Below are 23,900 nucleotides of genomic sequence, written 5' to 3'. Positions count from 1 at the left end.
ATTGTGCTTTGGATCTGGACTCAAAGAGGTCCAGAGACATTAACCCATGGAGCTTTATGAGTCATTTTGGGGTTATTGGACTTAGAGTGCCATTTTTGGGACTAAATCACCATTTGATTCCATTATGTTAATATATAAGCATCAAGTTTCGAGCTTTACGTGACTTTCGTGCTTGGGAAGGCCAAATCTATGGATTAGCAGCACAGATCTGACCCCAGGAGGTCAATAGAGATGGTGCATGGTATGAACTCGCCGAGTGTTCTTGAGACTCGGCGAGTAGGGTTAGGGTTTCACGTGAATAGCTCTGTGAGTAGACTTGCCGAGTTGGGGGATAACTCAATGAGTCAGAAAACGATTAGAGGACTGGGGTTCAAGGCGGTACTCGCCGAGTTGTTCTTGAGACTCGGCGAGTTGAGTCGGGGTGGCCCTGCGATTCATGCCAAGTGTGACTCGTCGAGTAAAGAGAAGGACTCAAAGTGCCAAGAAAGGGACTAGGAGAATTAGTGGACACGTGTACACTCGCCGAGTCGCCCAAGTGCATTCGACGAGTCGGGTCAAAGTTTGGCAGTTGACCTTTGTTGACTTTAGGGTTTGGTCAACACTAAGGCCTTTGAGCCAGGAGAGGGGTAAAATGGTCTTTTACCCTTATGAGGATGTTAAGGAAGGTTGGAGTATAATTATATTTATGGGAGTATTACTTTATGTGATTAGGCAGAGGCTAGATCACATTTCTACCGAGACAGAGACTTACCGAGATATCAGAGGTGAGTCTTCTCACTATACTGTACCTGGAAAGTTACCTATGTGTGACCGGAAGGTCTTGTATGCTATGAGTTGCATGTTTCTATGCTATGAGTTGCATGTTCTGTATGCGTTATGTATGTGATATGTATGTTGTGTATGATAAGGGCCGGAAGGCATTATGACGTGGACCAGAAGGTCAGGGAGTCATGGACTGGAAGGTCGATACGAGTAGGACCGGAAGGTCTACTGGGACTAGGACGGAAGTCCCCTGAGAGACATGGCCCGGAAGGTTGTGTAGAGTATGGCCTGGATAGGCGTATGTGTGTAAGGGTATTTTGGGGAACCCACTATGCATGGTATGTGGTAGGGTGGGGAACTCACTAAGCTTCGTGCTTACAGTTTTCAGTTTCTGTTTTAGGTACTTCTGGTAGCGGAGGGAAGAGCTCGGGGTGATCGCATCGCACACACCATAGATTAGACAGCCTGGGAATGTTTACTCTGATAACGGACATGTATTCTGGAAACTAATACTCGGTTTATGTTTTGAATTGATGAATGTGCTTAAAGTAATGTTTTATTAAAATAAATTTTTGGTCTTAAATTTTGGGTCGTTACACTCTCTCAAATATCATCCAAGTTTTCTTCAAGATCTTCAACCTAGTAAGTGTTTCTATCCCTTTCAAGTTCACTTAGTCTAGTGATTTAACACACTTCTATCCATGAAATCTTTCCAAAAGGTTGAATCTTCAAGTTTCACCAAGAACACACACTAGTGTTCTTGGCCTTTTGGTACCTTTCATGCTTCTAACTAGTAAGTACTCCTACACTAGTGTATTTTAAAGCTTGTTGAACTTCCATACATCAAAGAAACACCAAGATCAAAGGTGTTTACGGTCCAAGAACTCCTTGAACCGTAAACACTTCTTTAGGTGCCAAAATGTCCCTAGCCCTTTACTAAGCCTTGGTAACTTGCATAGATCCAATCCTTAATGTGTATAGGACTGAAAAACATGAAAATACCATAATCCATATGGGTTTCTAGTAGTAAACCCAAAAGGAAATGGTCTTGGGGCCGTAAACACCTCAAAGGAGGGAAATGGTGCCCTAACCTCTTCCAAAGGCCTAACCATCAAGTAGAAATGCTTCAAAGGACTTGTAGAACCTCAAAACAACTTATGGTCAAAGAGTGATGAGTTGTGACAACCTAAAATCTTGATTCGGTAAAACCCTAATGTCAATCATTTCAAATTATAAGTCAAGTTCACTTTTATTGGTTTTTAGAAAATTTAAAGTTCGTTTGATTATTTTAATAATTAATCTTTAAATGAACGGGTGAAAGGAAATGTCGTCTTGGGTCTTGAAATTTCAAAAACCGCAAGTATCACGTAGTTAAGAAGTTCACGGCCAAACTTTTATGTTTGGGCCAAAAATTTCTCCAAAACCATAAACTCATGCCTTAAGCATGAGTTTACTCCCCAAAGTACCTCATTTCTTTCCTGCAATCTCAAGAGTAAACTCTAAACACTCTCAACTATCATCTCGGTTTTCACCTGATTTCCCGAAAACGTAAGTATTTCTCGACTTGATTAGTTGATATATCATATAAACTAGTGATTATACATCTTTTCATCGATCCATTTTTGTGTTTTGATTAGATTTCCAAAACACCAACAACACCAAGAACACACACTAGTGTTCTTGGACTTTTAGCTCATTTCAAGCTTCCAACTAGTAAGTATTCCAACCCTAATGTATTGTAAGGCTTGTTGTTGGTCTGAAGATTATTTTGAAGATTGCGTCTTTTGGGCTCGATTGTATAAGTTATTTTGTATTCCGGTTTGGGCCTGTCCAACCGAGAGCCTTTTATGTTTTGTATATAAGTTTATGCTTGCATGCATATTAGGTCAACGATTTAGAGATTAACGAAATAATGATTCATCTAGAGCATAACAGGTTTCTTTAATCGTTCTTGTAACCTACCAATCCTCTACAGTTGATGTTCTTAATCGAGCTCTTCTGAGGATTTTGTTTAATCATTCGACACGTTTGATTCCATCTTGTCTTGTTCTTATTATTGAGTTCATACAGTTTTATATTTACATACTTGTTCAAGATCTAATCGATCTTCGTAGATTAAAGGTTGTTTTTAATCTCATCAATTGGTATCAGAGCTGGAGGCTGTGTAATCGATACACATCTTTTCTGTGAAAAAGATTTCCATTAGGGTTTTTCCGCATTTATCAATATTTATTGAGCCGTCATCTCTTTATTGACGTATCTTGATATTTATTGTTTTGCCCTAATCTGCTTTATTACAAGTCTGATCTTTGAACAGGTTTTTACGATCATAATGGACACGACGCAATCAAACCCTATTAATATTTCCAACAGCATCGGTTCGACGACAAAGATTCCAATCTTATACACCCATGACTATGAAGTATGGGCGCATCACTTTGAAGACTACGTGATTGGATCGGAGGATAATGGGTACCTCATATGGGAAGCCATCATCAATGGACCGTTTTCTCATTCTGCATCGTCCAGGATTATTAAGACACAAAAGGAGTACAATGATCTGCTAAAGGATGTGAAGGATATTGCAAAAGATGAAAAGGACAAATTCCAGTGCAATATTAAGGCGTTAAGGTTGATCAGATTCGCCCTTCAGTCCGACACATTCAGATTGGTCAGCTCATGCACGACGACAAAGGAAGTTTGGGATAGACTTCGTGAACTGTATTCTACAGACGAGGATCTTGAACATTCAATTCAAACTTTGCTTTTATCTGAGTTTGGAGAATTCAGGCAAGGAGCCGAAGAAACGGTGACCCAGACGTTTGATCGCTTCAATCATCTTCTCAGCAAGATGATCAAACACGATATTGAAAGGAAGCTTATTGAACAGAAGGTTACTTTCTTGAATGGACTGAGGTTTGAATGGAGAGCAGTGGTTTCCACAGTCAAAGCCCATGAGCAGTTTAAATCATACTCTTTGGCGAAACTGGTGGGCATTCTCAAGTCCCAAGAGAAGATTGTGCTGCAAGAGAAGAACGTCGTTTCTAGTCTTGGTTCGTTGGCCCTCCTATCTAAAAGTAAAGCTATGATGGAGGATGAAGACCTCAACTTGGAGGAATATGACCTCACGTCTAAGGATTATGCCATGATGGTGTCCAATCCTAAGAGGTTCATAAAGAAGAGATTCCCCAGCAACAAAAACCGAAACTGGCAAGGGAGTTACAGCTCTGAAAAGGTGAACAATGAACCGAAGGCCGAGGAGCCCAAGAAGGAACCGAAGGTGGATGGCGATTCCGGAGTAAGCTGTTTCTACTGTGGTGGGAAAAACCACTATGCTAAGGACTGTGTCCTTAAGAAGATGGCTGAAAAGGATGATGGAAATGATGAGGAAGCTGTGTTGCAGAAAAGATTGGATGAGCTGAGAAAGAAGAAGTCTACCGCTAACCCCTCTATTAATGCTCTTGTTGTGCAGGGTTCGGTTAATGATAACGAGTTCGATAGCACGGAAGTTTGGTCTACCGACTCAGAAGACGATGAAGTGAGGAAGCCTACCCATGGAAAGGCTTATGTGGCTAAGGAGGAATGCAGTGGAGGAAGATGCTTCATGGTGACTGACGTATCTCAAATGAGGGGATACAACACCGATGGAGGAAGCGATGGACCGAAGGTACAGGAGGACATGTGCTTTACGGCCAAACCACTCAGCCAGCAGTTCAAGGAGCTCGATGAACTGATAAAGAAGGTACAATCTGTTTATATTTCATCCAAAGTACCACCATCCTCATATGAGAAAGAACTAAAAAACGTTAATACAAGAATTTCTCATCTAGATAGTAGCTTAACTCAAACTCGAGTCACCAATTCTAACCTAACTGATCAATTAAGCAGGGTGGCGTCGAAGAGTGAGGAGCGGAGAATGTGGATCGAGTTAAAGGAGTCGGAATTAGTTCAAGTTAAAGACGAAAACATTTATTTGCAAAGAGACAATTTAAAATTGTTAAAACAGCGGAATGTTTTTTGTTTAATTGCTAAACGTTTATATTCTAATATTACTCAGCTTCACTTAGATTGTGAAATAGGCCAAAAGATCCATCGTATGATTTTGCCCTTCCTAGAGTTTAAGGAGGATGAAATCGATGCCGAAGCCTACAATTGTGAGAGTGTGATATCTTCTGATGATGTCAATCCGACCTACATGTATGGACTGGACAAAATTGAGTCCTTCATTAAATCCAAGGACCACAAGGACATGCTTAAAAATCTTTTGGATGAAAATGACAGACTTAAACTGAGAACCGAAACCATGCAAATATTTGACTCTTTAAACGCCAACGTAAGCTCAGAAAACAAAATTGATGTTGAAAATGCATCTGAGCTTAACGAGGACGAAAACATGAGTGAAATTTCTGTAGAGGACACGGTTGACTGCTCAGAATTTATTAAAAGCGAACCTGAAAACCACAAGAATCTTATTTCTGAAAATTCAGTGGAGTTCGCTCGATTGTCCCAACAAAATTCCCCGATATTAGTTGAGAAAGCAGTTGTGTATCAAAAGGTCAGGACCACTCCAAATCAAGTATATAAGGTGACTGGAGTAACCGAACATCAAACAGCTGAACTCACAGCTATTGTAAACAAAGACAATGCTGATGGCTGCGATGAGTACTTCTGGGAAGCTCCAATAGATAATGCAAACGAAACCGTTGGCTTATCTGAAAGAACCTCCTGGATGAGTAAAGGAAGATACATACCTGAACCCTTGAATAAGCCGGACAATTTCGATGAGCCAAGCACCAGTGGTACGAAAGATATTCCTCAGGAGGATGATCGTTCGGCAAAAGAAGATGCTACCTCTACTCCCTCAGCTCAAAGTGGAACTTCTACATACATTCCCTCTGCTCCCTCGGCTCAAAGTAAAACTCCTGCAGTTCAAAAGGAACCAGCCAAGGAGACACCGAAAACGAAAGCGAATGTTCATCATCAACCTAAGCAGATGAGGAATAGGAAGAGAGAAAAGAACCAAAGATACAGGAAGAACCTTTCTGAAAGGAAACAATTCTGGCAATCCCAGAATGCATACTTCTCACACCAAGACAAGAATCTGAAGTATGAAAACAATCCTGTAGGAAAGCCTGAAAGTCACAACAACCGAAAGCCAAGGTTCGGTTCACGAGAAAATACCAACCGAAGGCAAAGGTTCGGTTCTGAAAAAGACTTCAACCGAAACCAAAGGTTCGGTTCCAAGAACAGCTCCAACCGAACGCAAAGGTTCGGTTCTGAAGTCAAAAGAGAACAAGACTCTAAGGTCAGTCCCTCCAACGATCAAAAGCAAAAGGGTCACCTAGAGTCTCCAGCCAGGAAGTCCTCTCAATCCAAACCCTCTCATTCTAATTCTTCTCGTTCTTCTAATTCTTCTACTTCCACCTATTCATCTCCATCTTGCTCTAAAGCTAATTCCGCTTGTTCTCAAAAATCTCATTCGTCAGGTAAACAAAAGGGAAAGCAGAAGGTCAATGAATCCAAACCAGAGTCCAAACCGAACACACCCAATCCTAATAAGATAAAAGTTTTACCATTAAAAAGAAAGATGAAACAACTCTCATAAAACGAACATATCTAGTTGACATCTCTCTTACTGTTCCCGTTCCCATGAAAAGCTCACGTGGACCCAGGAAACTTTGGGTTCCTAAATCTGCCTAATTTTTGCAGGTTATAAGTGACGAGCAGTTCGACGAAGAATGGTACATCGATAGTGGCTGCTCACGTCACATGACAGGGAGGAAAGAGGAGCTCAGGGAATACAGATCTCTTGCAAATGGTGGCAACGTCAAGTTTGGAAATAATTATTTCGGCACCATAAAGGGATACGGGATGATAACAAATGGGGACTTTACTATAAGGAAGGTGGCTTATGTGGAAGGACTCCAACACAACCTCATCAGTGTATCTCAGCTTGTTGGAGGTACAGGTCTCAAAGTCTCATTCGATGATGAAGGTTCTGAAATCATAGAGAAAAAGACAAAGAAAGTGATTCTCAAGTCAGAGCGAAAAGGTGAAATGTTTCCTCTAAACATGAAACCCATCAAAGGAAACCCAGCCATATGCCTGTTATCAAAAGCTCAATCCGAAGAAAGCTGGTTGTGGCACCGAAGACTCTCTCATCTCAATTTTAAAGACATCAACCGACTTGTCACTGGAGGTCATGTTAGGGGTCTTCCATTGCTCAAGTACGACAAAGATCATTTGTGTGCTGCATGCGAAATGGGGAAGCAGAGTCGTCAAAGTCACCCATCTGTAATCAACACAAAAGTTGTTGAACCACTCGAATTACTTCATATCGATTTTTGTGGTCCTTCATCTATCGAAAGCATCGGTGGTAGCAAGTATATTCTTGTTATTGTTGATGACTTTTCACGATTTACATGGGTATTCTTTCTAAAGCTCAAATCTGAAGCGACTCAAAAGCTGAAAGTGTTTATCAAGCAAATTGAAGTACAGCTCAAGAAGGTTGTTCGCAATATCAGGAGCGACAATGGTCTTGAATTCAAGAACAGGGAGTTTGAAGAGTTTCTTGCAGAAAAGGGAATCAGTCACAATTTCTCAGCTCCCTACACACCACAACAGAACGGAATAGTCGAAAGACGAAACCGATCTTTGTGTGAAGCTGCCCGAACTATGTTAAGTTTCGCTTCCTTACCTCTTTATTTTTGGGCTGATGCTATTTATGCTGCTTGTTTTACACAGAACAGGTCCTATCTCAACAAGCGATTCACGCTCACACCATATGAGATAATAAACAACAGAAAGCCCAATGTGAAATTTTTCCATGTGTTCGGCTCAAGGTGTTTCATCTTTAACTCTAAAGAACACCGCAACAAGTTTGATGTCAAAGCCGACGAGGGAATTTTTCTGGGTTACTCGCTCACATCCAAGGCGTACAGAGTCCTAAACAAGCGTTCGAGAAGGATTGAAGAGACATACTATGTGACCTTTGACGATAGCTATGTCAAGAAGCTACAGGCCAAAGAAGACACCGCTGGGGAAATCTTTCCTCAATCTGGCCAAGTCACAGTCTCGATCGCCAATTTATACGAGAAATTTCTGGAACTCTTTGACGAATCGGAAAAAGCCTCTCTCTCAGAAGCAGGTGCAGCTGACAACAAAGTTGATCATATGAAGCGGATTGTCGAAGATGCTGCAAGAAGAATGCATGAAGGGGGATCGACCACTAATGACTCTCCATCCAACAATGCTTCAGTCGAGGGGGAGCAAAACTCTCATGTCGAGGGGGAGCCAAGCTCACAAGTCCAGGGGGAGCCAAGTTCTACAACTTCAACCGAAGGTACTTCTCCAACCGAAGATACCTCTCCAACCGAAGGTGCTTCAACGCCTGGAAGCTCAGCACCACAAGAAACACCTGAACCTCATGTTTCTTAGAGCTCATCAATTGAGGGGGAGCATGATGATATGACACTTGATTACGATAGCCTATCTGAGCCAGAAGAAATGATCAATGCTGAACTAGACCCAACCTTTGATCCGAATTACCCTCCTCTTACCAAATGGACCAGAGATCATCCTATCTCTCAAGTAGTTGGTGATGTGTATGAAAAGGTTCTGACCCGATCACAACTAAAGGCAAAACAGACATCCTTATTTTCAAAGGTTGAGTTTTGTATGTTTAACTCATTCGTATCAAAAGTTGAACCGAAGACAGTTAACACTGCCCTCGATCACTCTGATTGGGTTCAAGCAATGCAAGACGAACTAAATGAGTTTGAAAGGAACAAAGTCTGGCGCCTCATTCCAACTCCTCCAGATGCTTCGGTTGTTGGTCTCAAATGGGTTTTTAGGAACAAAATGGACAAGGAAGGTAATGTAATAAGGAACAAGGCTCGTCTGGTGGTAAAGGGATACTGTCAGGAGGAAGGGATAGACTATGAAGAGACTTTCGCTCCAGTAGCTAGGCTAGAATCTGTTAGAATATTTCTGGCTTATGCTGCTCACAAAAACTTTGAGGTTTTCCAAATGGACGTCAAGTGTGCATTTCTCAATGGAGAACTCGAAGAAACTGTGTATGTGGAGCAACCTCCTGGGTTCGTGAACGAAAAGTATCCAAATCATTGCTATATTCTGGATAAAGCTGTGTACGGCCTCAAACAAGCTCTGAGAGCCTGGTATGAAACGCTTACAAAATTTTTAAAGATGTCTAAATTTACACAAGGTTCGGTTGACCCAACCTTCTTTCGCAAAAAGGAAGGTCACCACCTTATGATAGTTCAAATTTATGTCGATGACATCATCTTTGGCTCCACGAATCCCAGCTTAACAGCTGAATTCAGAAAGCTGATGGAGACTAAGTTTGAAATGAGCTCAATGGGTCCTATTAACTTTTTCCTTGGTTTAAACATAAGACAGGGACCCGAAGGCATCTTTATTAATCAGGAAGCTTACATGAAGACTCTCCTAGCAAAGTTTGGCATGATGGGAGACTCAAAAGTCAAAGTCCCAATGGCATTCGGCACCAAGCTTACCCCATCTCTAGACAAACCGGCTGTCGATATCACGCTCTATCGTCAAATGATTGGCTCACTGATGTATCTAACTGCTAGCAGGCCTGATATCATGTTTTCTGTGTGTTATTGTGCTCGATTTCAGGCAAACCCACGCGAACCTCACATGCTTGCAGTAAAGAACATCTTACGCTATCTCAAGCGAACCACCTCCTTAGGTCTATGGTATCCATCCAACTCAGGCTTCTTCGTTCAAGCCTATTCTGATGCTGACCTTGGAGGATGTGGACTCGACCGTAAAAGCACAACTGGTGGCTGTCAATTCCTTGACGGGAAGTTGGTCAACTGGCAATCCAAGAAACAAACGTGTGTGTCGTTGTCTACTGCTGAAGCGGAATACATTGCCGCTGCATCTTGCACATCACAAGTGATTTGGATCCAGAGTCAACTTCGAGACTATGGACTCAATATGAAGAAGATCCCACTATATTGTGACTCTGAAAGTGCAATTAGGATCTGTCATAACCCAGTGCAACACTCTAAAACCAAACACATAGCACTAAGGTATCACTTCATCAAAGATCACATGGAAGATGGAAACGTTGAAGTTCACTTCGTAAGAACCGCTGATCAACTGGCTGACGTCTTTACCAAAGCTCTTCCTGAAGCATCATTCAATAAAATATTGCAAGGGCTAGGTATGATGGAATCAGAGTCAGTACCTCACACTACCTCTCAACCTCAAACGTCAGAAGCGAAACCAACCGAACGTTCGGGTTCGGTTCAACCATCTGACTCGCTCATTACTTCAAAGGTAGTTTTTCTTTGTTGTATATTTCTTGTACAATTTTGTTTTTCTTTGTGTTAAAAATATTTTTCACTTGCATGTCTAAATTCCTTGGTTTTTCAAACTTTTGTTGAACCGAAACCAACCGAAGGTTCGGGTTCGGTTTTTCAAAATTTTCCTAAACCGAAACCAACCGAAGGTTCGGGTTAAGTTGTTCAAAATTTTCTAGAACCGAAACCAACCGAACGCTCGGGTTCGGTTTTTCAACTTTTTCCAACCGAAACCAACCGAACGTTCGGGTTCGGTTTTTCATATTCTTTCCAAAAAAAATTTTAAGTCTTATTCTTTTTCTTTTCTTCTTACTTATTTTTTTTTATTTTTTTTTACTTTTATTTTTTTTTAAGAATCTCTAAAACTCCAAAAATATGTTTTATTTTTAATTTCTTGTGTGTTCGTTCGTTTATGGGGATAAATTTGATGAATTACTTAAGTGTCCCTAGAAGCATGCTGCTGTATGTGTCCCAAGCCTCATAAGATTTTGAATCATAGCCTTCATGACCTGGTATACACAAACCTTGTCTTCCCAATAAGGCTAACACATTTATTCTAATCGTGAGCTACCTCACTCTTTTCTCACATGCGTTAAGAGTTTCCTGCTTGGTCCTTATTTTCGCAGCAGAGGTACTACGTTCTCTTACACCATCTCAATTTTACTTCTCCATTACATTCGTTTCATCATAGTAACCCTTGAGACTCTCAGAAATTACCGCTGAGGTTTATGGTTACACAACATTTGTGTTTATGATCTTAGTTTCGTGTCACTACGAGCTGAGTGAAACCCAAAATTCAACACCTAATGAATTGACGGTGAACAATTATATTGCTCAAGTTTTCACCAAAGGATTGACGAATGTACCCTAATGAAATCTCAAATTTTATTTTGTGTGATTCCTATGAAATTGTTAAACACTATAACATTTCTTCCCTTGGGATCCAGGTTTTAATTTTTTTTCTGAGATTTCATATTTGTCCAAGCCAATTTAAAATAAATTCCTACCTACTTGTTCAACAGGCTACACCAGTCTCACAAGTACTTTGTTCACTTTCTTTCTTATTTCAAGACTAGAATTGATGAATCAAAGCGAGAGCCACCCCTATTTAGCCTAATTAAAAGAAGCCTTTCAACACTTTAAGGTCTCTCTTGACCTTGAAGGAAGAGATTCGTGCCCGGGATCATCAGGTTCGTGTCATTATTGACATCACAGAATATCCTTAACAGAGTTGCTTTATTTCTTTTTCTTTTTACACTCTTTGCACGAAAATCTTTGATTTTCCAAAATTCCGTTACTAACTTTTACAGGCTGTATTATTTCTTGGTGGTTAATTATGAAGTTGTGGTAAAAAACAATCCACATGGTTAATGAATTAAAAAAAATGCCGTTTACAAGGATAAGACGAAAGGTTGCTGACTCGGCGGGAGTTAAAACGATTGAAATTCAAACGACAGTAAAAAGTGGGCGCGTGAATTTGAAACGGCCGTACTTTTACTGACACTTGTAGACGCGTGTGCGAAATCCAAGCGTCATCACTCTGGCATTAAAGGCGTGTGTGGAAATGGAAACGGTTTTTCACTCTGAAACGACGCTTGTTGGGCGGCGTGATCCTAGGAACCTGACACTCTCTCTCCTACGTGATCATCGCACGCCTCAACTGTCATCCATCTGTCACTCAAGAACCCATTTCGTATTTCCATAAGAGATTTGAAATGATTTTTCTCTCTCCTATTATAAAAAGCCATCTACACCACCTTTTACCTCTTTACTGCCTCCAAAATTTCCAAAGAGCAAATACTCCCAAACAGTTTCCTGTTCATCATCTTCTTCATACCTGCAAAAATGGCTGAATCCTCTTCTGTTCATGCTACTTCCCAGATCCTCCCCATCCGCCCACAACAATGTCTGGTTATTGATCTTAACCCACTGGCGTACGACTCCTACATGTCGCCGGTCATAGAATGTTTGAAGTACTCCCAACTTGCTCCGGCTCTCTCAAGAATTGAATCTGTGCCAATGGTGGCCCTATCGCAGGTTTACGCGACTGCCTACTACGACAAGGCCGTCGACCGGGTGTTTTTCGAGCTTGCAGAACACAAGACCTCAGTCTCTCGCCAACGCTTCTGCACCATGCTGGGGTTTGCCGTTGACCCTTCAAGAGTTCATCCGGAGACGATTCCGGTGGGTCATCTGTATAACATGTTTTACAACATGGGATACACAGAGGTTCTCACCTCTGTTGCTAAGTTTAAGAAGTCTTGCCTGCCGCCACAGTGGAATGGCCTATTTACATTCCTTTTCAAGGGCTTGTCGGAAAGGAGCTCAGGATCCGACGGTGCAAGTCGTCTCTTCCTCTCAATAATGTACGGGGTCTACAACGGGATTAACCTAGACTATGGGTTTGTCCTATGGCAACAGCTCATCCAGAGCCTCTCTTCATCATCCCTACACTCTGAGGTGTCGTTGGCCCGGTTCTGGATCTTGATTACAAGATGGGCCATGGATAAATTTGATGTTCCCACTGCTGACGGTGCATTGATGTCTTCTGTTGGTACGTTCCATACCAAGAAGATCATCGTCTCAGATGCATCGAAATTTTCCTTCATTGGCTCCATCCCGGAGTCAATGTATGGCGACGTGCCATCTGACAGCAGACTAATTCGGACGATCAAGGAGTTTAGGCCAACTGGTCCTAGGGAACTCACACCGGATATGCTCAGGTCGATTCACGATGCAGACAAACCGGTGGGCAGGGGCAAAAAGGCAGAAAAAGGGAAGCAAGCGTCCAAAGCTCCAAAGGGACCTTCTCCCAAAAAGAGGAAACAACCGAAGGCTGCACAGTCCCCACAGCCGAAGAGGAGGAAGACTCAACAGAAGCGAAAGCTTGTAATTCCCTATTCTTCCAGTGACTCTGAGGGTGAGAGTTCGGGCTCTGACGACTCTCAAGGAGACGAATCTCCTCAACGAGGCAACACACCACCTCGTTCCCCTACCCCAGAGATGGAACTTCATAACTCCCCAGTTCCTTCACCTCCACCAACCCTTCCTACTTCCATTCCTACCATAAACCCCACTATTCCCCCAACATCTTTCCCTATACCTCCACCCATTTTCACCACTGCAACCGAAACACCACCAGTAACCGAAACCCCTGTTGTAACCGAACCACCACAAACCGAAACCCATACAACCGAAACTACCCATACTCAACCACCACCCAAATTTAACCCAACACCCACTCAACCTGAACCTACCAAACCCACAACACCCCCAACTTCACCACCCCCTCCATCTCCTGAAAATGCATCTGATGGCGAAAACCCTTACCTTGGTGGTGAAAACATGAACTTTGATTCGGTCTACTACAGTCCGTTTCAAGTTCAGAGTGATGAGGAGGATGATGCCCCAGTGACGAAGAAGCATCTCAAAGAGCTTAACGAGAAGGTTGACCTACTTCTCGCCTCCTCTTCAAACCAGTAGTCCTCTCTCTCTAAAGCTGCCCTTCAGAAAATTGTTGACGCCTTCTCCAGGGCTCAACATGATTCGGTGGCCTCAGCAACTGCTGCGATTGACGCCTCCACCAGAGCCTGTGAGGCCGCGACCGAAAAAGTCGATAAACTATTCTCCGATGCTTCCGTCCTGCTGAAATCCTTGCAGGAAAGCGCCGACGCCACCAAGACAACTTTGGAACCAATTGTTCAGCAATTGGCCAAGTTCGTCTCAACGGAGTTGACTTCGTTCGCTACACTACGACAAAATATCAGCGACGACAACTCGGCACTTCGTGCCTCCATCGATGCTCGTCTCGCTAAGCTACAAGAGGATCTTGCAGCTGAGAATTCTTTGATGGACGTTCTGGCGAGCAAAACAACCGCCCTCAAGGTCAAGAGCATGCAACTCTCCAACTCCCAACAACAACTGGAAGCTCTTCGATCCGAAAGGGAGGTGATCAAAACGTGTGTTTCGGATGTCCACGCAGCATTATCCAACATCCTGGAAGCACACGATCCCATTCTTAACCATTCGGTGAGGCGTACCCTCGCTGAAAAGCTCTCTCCGGTCATGGACCTTCTCAGATAAAATCGAAGGCCTACCGAATTTCGTGTCCATTCCGAAACAAGGGGGAGATGAGAAGACTGGATCGAAACCACCTCCTTCCTCCAAAGCTACTCACACGACCGAACCACCTCCGACTAGTCAAGCTTCGGGTTCGGGTGTGAAGAACAAAGGCAAACACTTAGCTGAGGAAGAAGATGAAGATGAAGACAAGGAGACCATTGCCGACATGTTAAAACGGAAGAACAGTCGCAATGCTGACGATGATGCCAGTCGTGTGGCGCGAGAGGCTGAAGAAGCCGAACGCAAGCAAAAGGAAGCCCACGATCTCCTTGAGAGCCGGAAGACTCTCTTCCCTGCCTGGACCAGGGAGCGTATGATTAAAGAGGCCATAGAAACTCCCAGCATATTATGGCTCGAGCCGGTTGTCTCGTTCGACTGCAACAACATTGTCGATTCACAGTTCGACATGCCGCTGACTCGAAAGGCGTTCATCTTCCACGCCTTCTCTAACATATTTGAAGTCCCTCACCCGAATGCTGAGCTTGACAGGGAGCTCATTGTCTTTTATCTGGCGGCTACTCGTCCTCAATACCTCACTTGGAGCGCCCAGAAAATTGTAAACGTTCGAGTGCTAAAACCTTACACCGAAGGTCGTTTTATAAACGTTCGGTTCAAGTTGATTCGGGGATCTGCTAGAACTGCTCATCTTATCTCCCTGGCAGATCTACCGAATCTAAATCCTCATGATTGGATTGTCCTGTATAATATACTTTTGACCAATGAAGCCGAATATGGTCCCATTATAGACCATGTCAAAAGGATGTTAGCCTGCTACATCATGGAGGTTGCCCTAATGGATCAGGAGGTCGCCACAGTCTTCAAGAAGAAACCGAAGATTGCTCCTGTGGGATCGACCAGTGATCTCAACCAAATGCAAATGGGCAGGATCGACCCGAGGCGCAAATCAGTTATGTTTACGAGAGCGGAAGGACAGAAATGTCTCTTCGCTTTAGCTGACAAACACCTTTACACCACTGCTTGTCTGGAGCATGTGTTATCGATTATCAAACGGTGTAAAGAGAACTCGGCTGATGACATCAAGTACTTCAACGACATGATCAATTGGTACATCCGGTTTAGACAGACCATTCTCTCCATCACCAAATGTCTGTTTAGCACCGTGAAGAAGAAGGTACCTGCTTCAGCTGCTGGCCCAAGTAACAAGTGAAGGTCTCGCTCCAAATTGACGTAAAGGGGGAGATTGTTGGGCTGAAGATTATTTTGAAGATTGCGTCTTTTGGGCTCGATTGTATAAGTTATTTTGTATTCCGGTTTGGGCCTGTCCAACCGAGAGCCTTTTATGTTTTGTATATAAGTTTATGCTTGCATGCATATTAGGTCAACGATTTAGAGATTAACGAAATAGCGATTCATCTAGAGCATAACAGGTTTCTTTAATCGTTCTTGTAACCTACCAATCCTCTACAATTGATGTTCTTAATCGAGCTCTTCTGAGGATTTTGTTTAATCATTCGACACGTTTGATTCCATCTTGTCTTGTTCTTATTATTGAGTTCATACAGTTTTATATTTACATACTTGTTCAAGATCTAATCGATCTTCGTAGATTAAAGGTTGTTTTTAATCTCATCACTTGTTATACATCATTACATGAAGGAAATGTCCCAAGAACACCAAGAACAGGGTGTTCACGGTTTTGGAAAGCTCCCAAAACTGTAAACACCAAGTTATGGTGCCAAAGGGTGCCTAGATGCTTCACAATGCCTTAGGGACTTGTGTAGATCCTTCCTTGATGAGTTTATCACACAAAAAGCACAAAAATCACTCATTTAAATGTGTTTACGGTTTGGGGATCTCCCAAAACCGTAAACACCCCAATGAGAGTATAAATGTCCCATATTTATTCCTTATGCTTAGAATCTAACCTAGACTATTACCTTGATGAGCTAAGGACTTGAAAAGCCCCAAATACTATAAACCTTATGATTTTGCGGTAGTAAACTCAAAGGAAAATGGTTCAGGGACCGTAAACTCCAAATTAGTAGTGAAATGGTGCCCTATTACCTTCCATGGTCACATACATCAAGTAGAAAAGCTTCTAGGGACTCTTAAGGCTTCAAACATCAAATGGTCAACAAGTGGGTGAGCTTACGACCGTGAACCCAAGGGTTTACGACCGTAAACCCTTTTGCTAGTTACCACAAAACCATAAACTCCCTAATGGAGTTTTCCTTGAACCCGAAACACACTAGCCTTTCCCTACAAGACTTAGATGCAATCCTTGGGACTTATAACACTTGTATAGGGTATTTAACATGTCCTAGGGTCTCTTGAATTTGTTTATTAGTTGTTTAAAAACTAATTGGATACATATGTGTGATATTATATGTTAACTAGGATCATACAATGTGTTCAAGACTTAACTTGACCCCTAGCAATCCTACATCTTCAGTTCATCTGTACCACTCACTACAGGTGAGTTCATACCCCAAATCAATGGTTTAAATGTTTTTAAATGCTTTTAGGGTTGGGCGGGAATAAAAGTGAAATACTTATAGTTATTACATCAATCACATGTGATTAATAACTTCAAAACCAGTGGTTTTCTTACTGTTCAAACTGTTTTGCTTCAAACTGTTTTACAAACTCTTTTACTTATCAAATACTATTACTTAAACTATTTTATACATATTATCAAATGCATGCCTATGTATGTATAGTTATATAAGCAATGTTTAAAGGGCTTAGGAAGGCTATCTCGCTTTATCTCCTTTTCCTCATTGGGATGTGGTTGTAGGGCATCAGTTATCCGTCCGAAGGTCGTCTAAATATTAGTTATATATTATGTGTATATATATATATATATATATATATATATATAGACATAAAGGTTCTTCCAGTCCATTCAGTACCCTTGGGTAGCAAGGGTATACTTCCATGTTCATACGTACCAGTTACATTACTAGCAACTTACCATAGGGGTAGCACAGGAGGATACTAATACTATTACTAGAAGAATGAAACATACAATGATTCAGTTCATTCATGAGTCAGTACATTACTATACATGCTAGATAGAGAGAGAACATACATTACAGCTAGCACATGCAGAACATTTCAGTACATACAAACTAGACAGAGAAAGAGTACACTTTTCAGTTAGCACATTCATTACATGGACATTCATGCAGTTATGTGAACCATTAGACGGGTCATGGCACTTCCTGCCATGACCATTTTTGTATCCCGAATCTCCTTAATTGGGGAGCGTATGAGTTTGCTTATAGATCTATACTGGATTGACTATCCTACACCTTGCTGCTCGCTACAGTGGGACTTGCAAGTCTACGGGTGCCAAATGTCATTTCTTACGGTGTCTTACATCGTCGTTTTACTAGAGTCAGTAGCAGGATACAGGTCGATCACATGTAAACTTTAAACGCCTTTTGTTTTTTAAGGTAGTTAGTACACCAGTAGTCACTTATTACAAATACTACAGTACTACAATATTTTCCTATTACATTCACTTCGTGAATATTCACACGATGTGCGGTAATGTAAAAACTATATTTTTGATTAATGATAGTCGGATAAGGGAAAATACACACTCTTACAAGAGACACACGCACAGACACTAGATGCCTTGGTGGAAGGCTACAGTTAGTAGGAAACATAGGGTTTTCTAGGAGAGTTCAAACATTTTACAAAACATCTTACGAAACATCATACAAATGCTTTCATACAAACAAAGACATTTATATACTTATGATCTCACCAGCTTTAAGTTGATACTCGCTTTCAAAATAACTTTTATTCTCAGGTCACCAATAGACAGGTACAGGTGTCAGGCTTTTGAGAAGATGGAGTTCGTTCAAGACTCGTCTTTTATTTTGATATGTATATTTTGGTGTCTATAACTTTGAAAGAACACACATGTATGAAATTATATTATTAATGCAATGGATGATGTTGTTGCTTGTTTACTATTATTCATTGTTGTGATACTGTGCATGAAGTCCTCCGCCCCATAATGTTTCCGTCATTCATGGTTTTAGGGTGTGACATGAGTTTACGACCGTAAACTCATTGGGTGATTGTCACAAAACCGTAAACTCCAAATGAGTTTACCCTTGAACCCCAAACACAATAGCAAGGCCCTATAGCACTTAGATGCAATCCTTATGACTTGTAGCACTTATATAGGGTGTTTTACATGCCTTAGGATGTCTTAACTTTGTCAATTAGTGGGTTAAAGTCTAATTGGATACATATATGTGTGATTATATGTTAACTAGGATCGTTGGGTGTGTACAAGTCTTCACTTGACACCTAGCAATCCTACATCATTCAGTTCATCCAAGCCTCCAACTACAGGTGAGTTCATACCCCTTAATCAATGTTTTAAATGATTTTAAATGCTTTAATGTGTGTGTGTGTGTGGGGGGGGGGGGGGGAATACAAGTAGAAAACCGCATGTTATAGATTCAATTGCATGTGATTTATAACTGTTTTTTCAACCAATTGATTTCACATACTTCAAAATGTGATACATGAAATGGTTTTCTATCTTAAAATACTTTGTTGTCAAATGAATTCCTTTTGAAATGTTTTAAGGAATGACATCAAGTCATTGTTATTTATTGTACAAAACTCTTAAATGTTTTACAAAACCTCTTTCAAAACCATATATATATATATATATATATATATATATATATATATATATATATATATATATATATATATATATATATATATATATACTTAGCTTTTACAAAAATGTGTGTTGATATGATAACATTCATTCTTTGTTCAGTTCCCACACTCTTGAGTAGTAAGGGGCACACCATGTCTGGTAATAATTTGATCAAAGTGTACTTGTACGTATTTCTCCATTGGAGCCGTTTCATGCATGGCGAGAAAATGTGCACTTTTGGTCAGGCGGTCGACAATTACCCAAATGCTATCATGCTGTCTCGCAGTTTTTGGCAATTTGGTAATAAAATCCATGGATTGTTCTTCTTATTTCCACACGGGAACACTAAGACTTTCTGGAATTCCGTAAGGCTTTTGGTGCTCTGTTTTGACTTGTAAGCACATCAAACATTCCTATACGTATCTTCCAATGTCTTTCTTTAATCCATGCCACCAATAATCAGCTCATACATCATAGTACATTTTACTTGTATCAGGATGTATCAGGAATCCATAGCCGATTCTTAAATACTTTCAGTTCACGTGGATCATCCAGTAAAATATCAGCATAATGTACCATCCCTTCCTTCTTCACTTTTTCTGGCTTTAAAGCCTCTACTTTCCACTTCTCTAGTTCATCTAGAATACTGATCTTTACTGTAGTATGAGTAATAGTGCATCGACAACTACATTGGCTTTTCCAGGATGGTACAGGATTTCATAGTCATAGTCTTTGATCATCTCTATCGCTCGCTGTTGTCTCATATTCAAAGTTTGCTGACTGAATATATACTTGATACTTTTGTGGTCGGCAAACAATTGGCATTTTGTACCAAAAATATAATGCCTCCAAAGTTTTAAGGCAAATAATACTGCAGCAAGTTTGAGGTCATGGGTGGGATAATTCTTTTCATAATCCTTAGTTGTCTTGAGATATAGGCTATTACTTTACCATGTTGGATCAACACACAACCGAGTCGCAACCTAGAAGCATCGCTATACACGGAGAAACCATTATCACCTTCAGGAAGTGATAAGAGTAGAGCATGAGTCAAAAGATCTTTTAAAATTGAGAAAGCTTCTTCTCGGGCTTCACCCCATTCGAACTTTGCTTCCTTTTGCGTGAGACTTGTGAGAGGTACATCTATACGTGAGAAGTATTTAATAAATCTCTAGTAATACCCCACAAGACCCAAGAAACTGTGAATTTCAGAAGCATTACGGGGTGCTTCCTATTTTTGAATGGCTTCGATTTTGGTAGGATCTATGGATATACCATCACCAAAAATCACATGGCCGAGAAATTGAACTTGGCGAAGCCAAAATTTACTTTTCGAGAATTTAGCATATAGTTTCTCCTTTCGAAGAAGTTCTAATATTTCACGAATATGAATGACATGATCAGCTTTAGACTTTGAATAGATTAGAGTATCGTCAATGAATATAATGACAAATTTATCAAGCATTGGGCGGAATACCCGATTCATCATATCCATGAATACAACAGGAGCCTTTGTGAAACCGAATGGCATGACAAGGAATTCGAAATACCTATAACGAGTAAGGAAAGCAGTCTGCGGTACATCGTGCTCGTGTACTTTTAACTGATGATAGCTAGATGTTTGAGAAATAGCTAACACCGTGAAGTTGATCGAACAAATCGTCGATGCGAGGTAGTGGGTACTTGTTCTTGATAATCACTTTATTTAGCTCACGATAATTAAGGCACATCCGGAACAATCTGTCATTCTTCTTGACAAACAATACTGGAGCACCCCAGGGAGTGGTACTAAGTCGAATAAAGCATTCGTCAAGTAATTCCTGCAGTTGGATCATCATTTCCTTCATTTCAACTGGCACAGACGATAAGGAGTCTTTGCAATTGGATCAGCACCAGGCACAAGATCAATTCGGAATTCTACTTGCCTGTCCGGAGGAAGTCCATGAAAATCATCGACGAAAACATCAACATATTCATTAACAATGGGAATATCATTTACAATTTTCTTCTCCTATTTTGAGATATCAACTATGTAGGCCAGATAGATTGGGCACCTCTTCGATATAAATTTACGAGCTTTGAGGAAAGAGATTATTTTTAAGATTCTTTGTTCACCATAGACATAAATAGGCTCTTCCCCTTCAATACGAATGCATACCATCTTTTCATAACACAAGAGTTCTGCATGGTTCTTTAACAACCAATCCATGCCTAGAATAATATCGAAGTTGGGCAAGAAGATGGGGATCAAGTTAGCAAGAAAATTATACCTTCAATTTCTATGACACAATCCCTATAGATTTTATCAGCAAGTAATGATATACTTCCCGCAGTATCTATGTGAAACAGTTGCGCAACTGCATAGCAAGCACTTTGAATAGAATGCGCAAATTCATGAGACACAAAAGATCTGAGGCACCGGAATCAAATAACATGTGAGCATTTCTAGAGTTGACAAGAAATGTACCCGTCACAACATTCGGGTCCTCGTGTGCCTCCTCTGTGGTAATCTGGAATGCACAACCCTTAGTGTAACATCCTAAAATTTAAGATAAAGGTCTTAAATTAATTAAGATATTTAAACAAAGGTGGAGTTACATAATTAAATCATTTAAATTATAATCAAATCATTAGTCAATATGAAGATTGCAAAGTTAAAGGTTGAGATGTTAACATTTAAAAGTTAAGGGACCCAAAGTGTCATTTTGGAAAAGTATGTTTGACCAAGGGTTGACTCACCAAGGTTAAATGGATGAGAAATGTTAAGAATGTGATGTTCAAGGACTCATTATGTCAACCTTTTAATCAAATGTGAAAATAAATGAAGAAATGTTAAATTTAGCAAAATATGTAAACTAAAAGGACCAAATATGACAAATCTGAAAATAAGAATGTTTCCTCTTCATTTCAGCCAAACAAAAACGATAGGAGGAGAATAGAGGAGGTTGGATGGCGATTCAAACTCAATAGAAACCCTAGAGGCTGATCTCAATCGTTCTTGGTTCATTTGGTGCAAGTTGTGAAGAAATCAAGTGGTTCAAGGTATAATTTCTTCTCATTTTCACCTAGAATTCGGATTTGTGAAGTGGGTTTAACCCCAATGTCAAATTTAGTTTCTTATAAGGGTTAGGGTTTTGGGTTCTAACCTCCGTTGAGTTTTTTTGATGATCCCAATCTCAATACAATCACCCCAATGATGGATTTGAGGATTTATGTGATAACCCTCATGAACCCTAGAAACCTAAATTAGGGATTTTGCAATTGATGATGAAATTTGAGTGTATTCTATGACATAAATGTTGTTTGATGACATTGAATCCAATTAGAATGCTCAAACGCATAGATGATGGTAGAATCATGTATAAGTTAGGGTTGAAATGGTTTTGGGGACAATATGATGAAACCAATGGAATCCTTTGTAGTTGAGAGATTGATGGGTAAAGGAAGTTCATAATTATGACTGGAAACTCTTAGAATGATTTGAAATCTAAACATAAGGTGTTTCTTGATTCGTAGATTGATATATGGAATAATTTGTCATAAGGGTATTTTGTGAAATCCAGGGATAATTATATGTATATTGACATATAAGAAGCGAATGACATTCATGAACATGAATTGACACTCTATAGATGATAATCAAACATAAACATGAAGGATCTCTTGATCTATAAGCGGTTCTAGTGATTGTTTGGCTATAAGGGTGATTTGGAAACATGGAATGGAGTTGAGGATTCCATTGTTAGTTTATGTATTTACAATGAGATTAGTAAGTGTTTATGTGTTTGACAACATTTATTTAAGTTTTCAATAAGTTAGGAACAAGCCTTGTGAGCTTTGGAATGTTCAAGTGAAACTTGGACTAGTTTACCCTTCTTTTAAACGCTTGAGGATCATCATGATCTTAAGGTTTCAATAAACACTTAATGGATTAAGTGGGGTGTTTTAAGATAATAAAACACCTCGTAAACATGTGTGAGAACCTATACAAATTTTACAAAGTGATTTGGAAAAGGGTCTTCAAGAACTATGCAAAGTATAGTGTTATTTTGAGAAAATTTGAGTTTTTTGTATGTACAGACAGGGAAACACGACCCGTGTCAATTCAGGCTTTATTGACATGGCCCGTGTCATATAGACTCCGATTTACGCATGGTTTTTGCCTACATTCATATATTTTCATGAGGAATGATTTGAAACAATAAAACTTAGTAATGGAAGTTATGAGGGGTATTTTGGTCATTTTAATGACTTATGTCCATATATGGTGTAGGTATTGTTTGAAGAGGATTGATCTAGGGAAAGGAACTAGAAGAGCATTAGCTAACCTACGTGTGATTGAGGTGAGTACGTGTTGGCATTTTCCCACTTTAGGGTACATGGCAAAATGATTTTATGATAATAAAATGCAATGTTTTGATATATGAAATGTTTTGAAAAGAAAGCATCAAATGTTTTTGGAAATGGTATTTTTAAAGAGTGCCTTAAAGGCAAGATTGTTTTGAAAGAAAAGAATGTTTTGGAAGATCGAATGTTTTGAAAATATGTTTGAAATGTTTTGAAATATAGATGCTTTACTTTTGAAATGGTTTTATGATACTAATGTATGAAATATGTAAAGCATGGAAAGTAATGAAAAGTAATGTAAAGTAATGTAAAGTAATGGAAAGGAATGGGATGTAATGAAAAGAATTAGAAATTAATGAAATGAAAACTACCGGGCCATGATACCTCGTAAGAGGAAATGGAGGAATCTATCGGGGTGACGCCTCCCCTTCGCGAGATAGATGTCCTAATGGAAATGATACCTTAGTGGATTGATTTGTTCTTTCCACCTTGGTCTAGACTTGGGAGTGGTTCCTTTATTGGACGTAGACCCTAAGTATAAAAATGGGAACGGTTTAATACTTGAATTAAAATTTAATGATAAAAGAAAATGAAACATGGAAATATGGATTTTAAAATGAAATTAAAGGAAATGAAATGATAAGATATGAAATGATATTTAT

Source organism: Lactuca serriola, chromosome 5 (assembly GCF_051521515.1).
Source record: "Lactuca serriola cultivar US96UC23 chromosome 5, Lser_US96UC23_V15, whole genome shotgun sequence".
NCBI classification, from domain to species: domain Eukaryota; kingdom Viridiplantae; phylum Streptophyta; class Magnoliopsida; order Asterales; family Asteraceae; genus Lactuca; species Lactuca serriola.
This window is presented reverse-complemented; position numbering follows the sequence as displayed.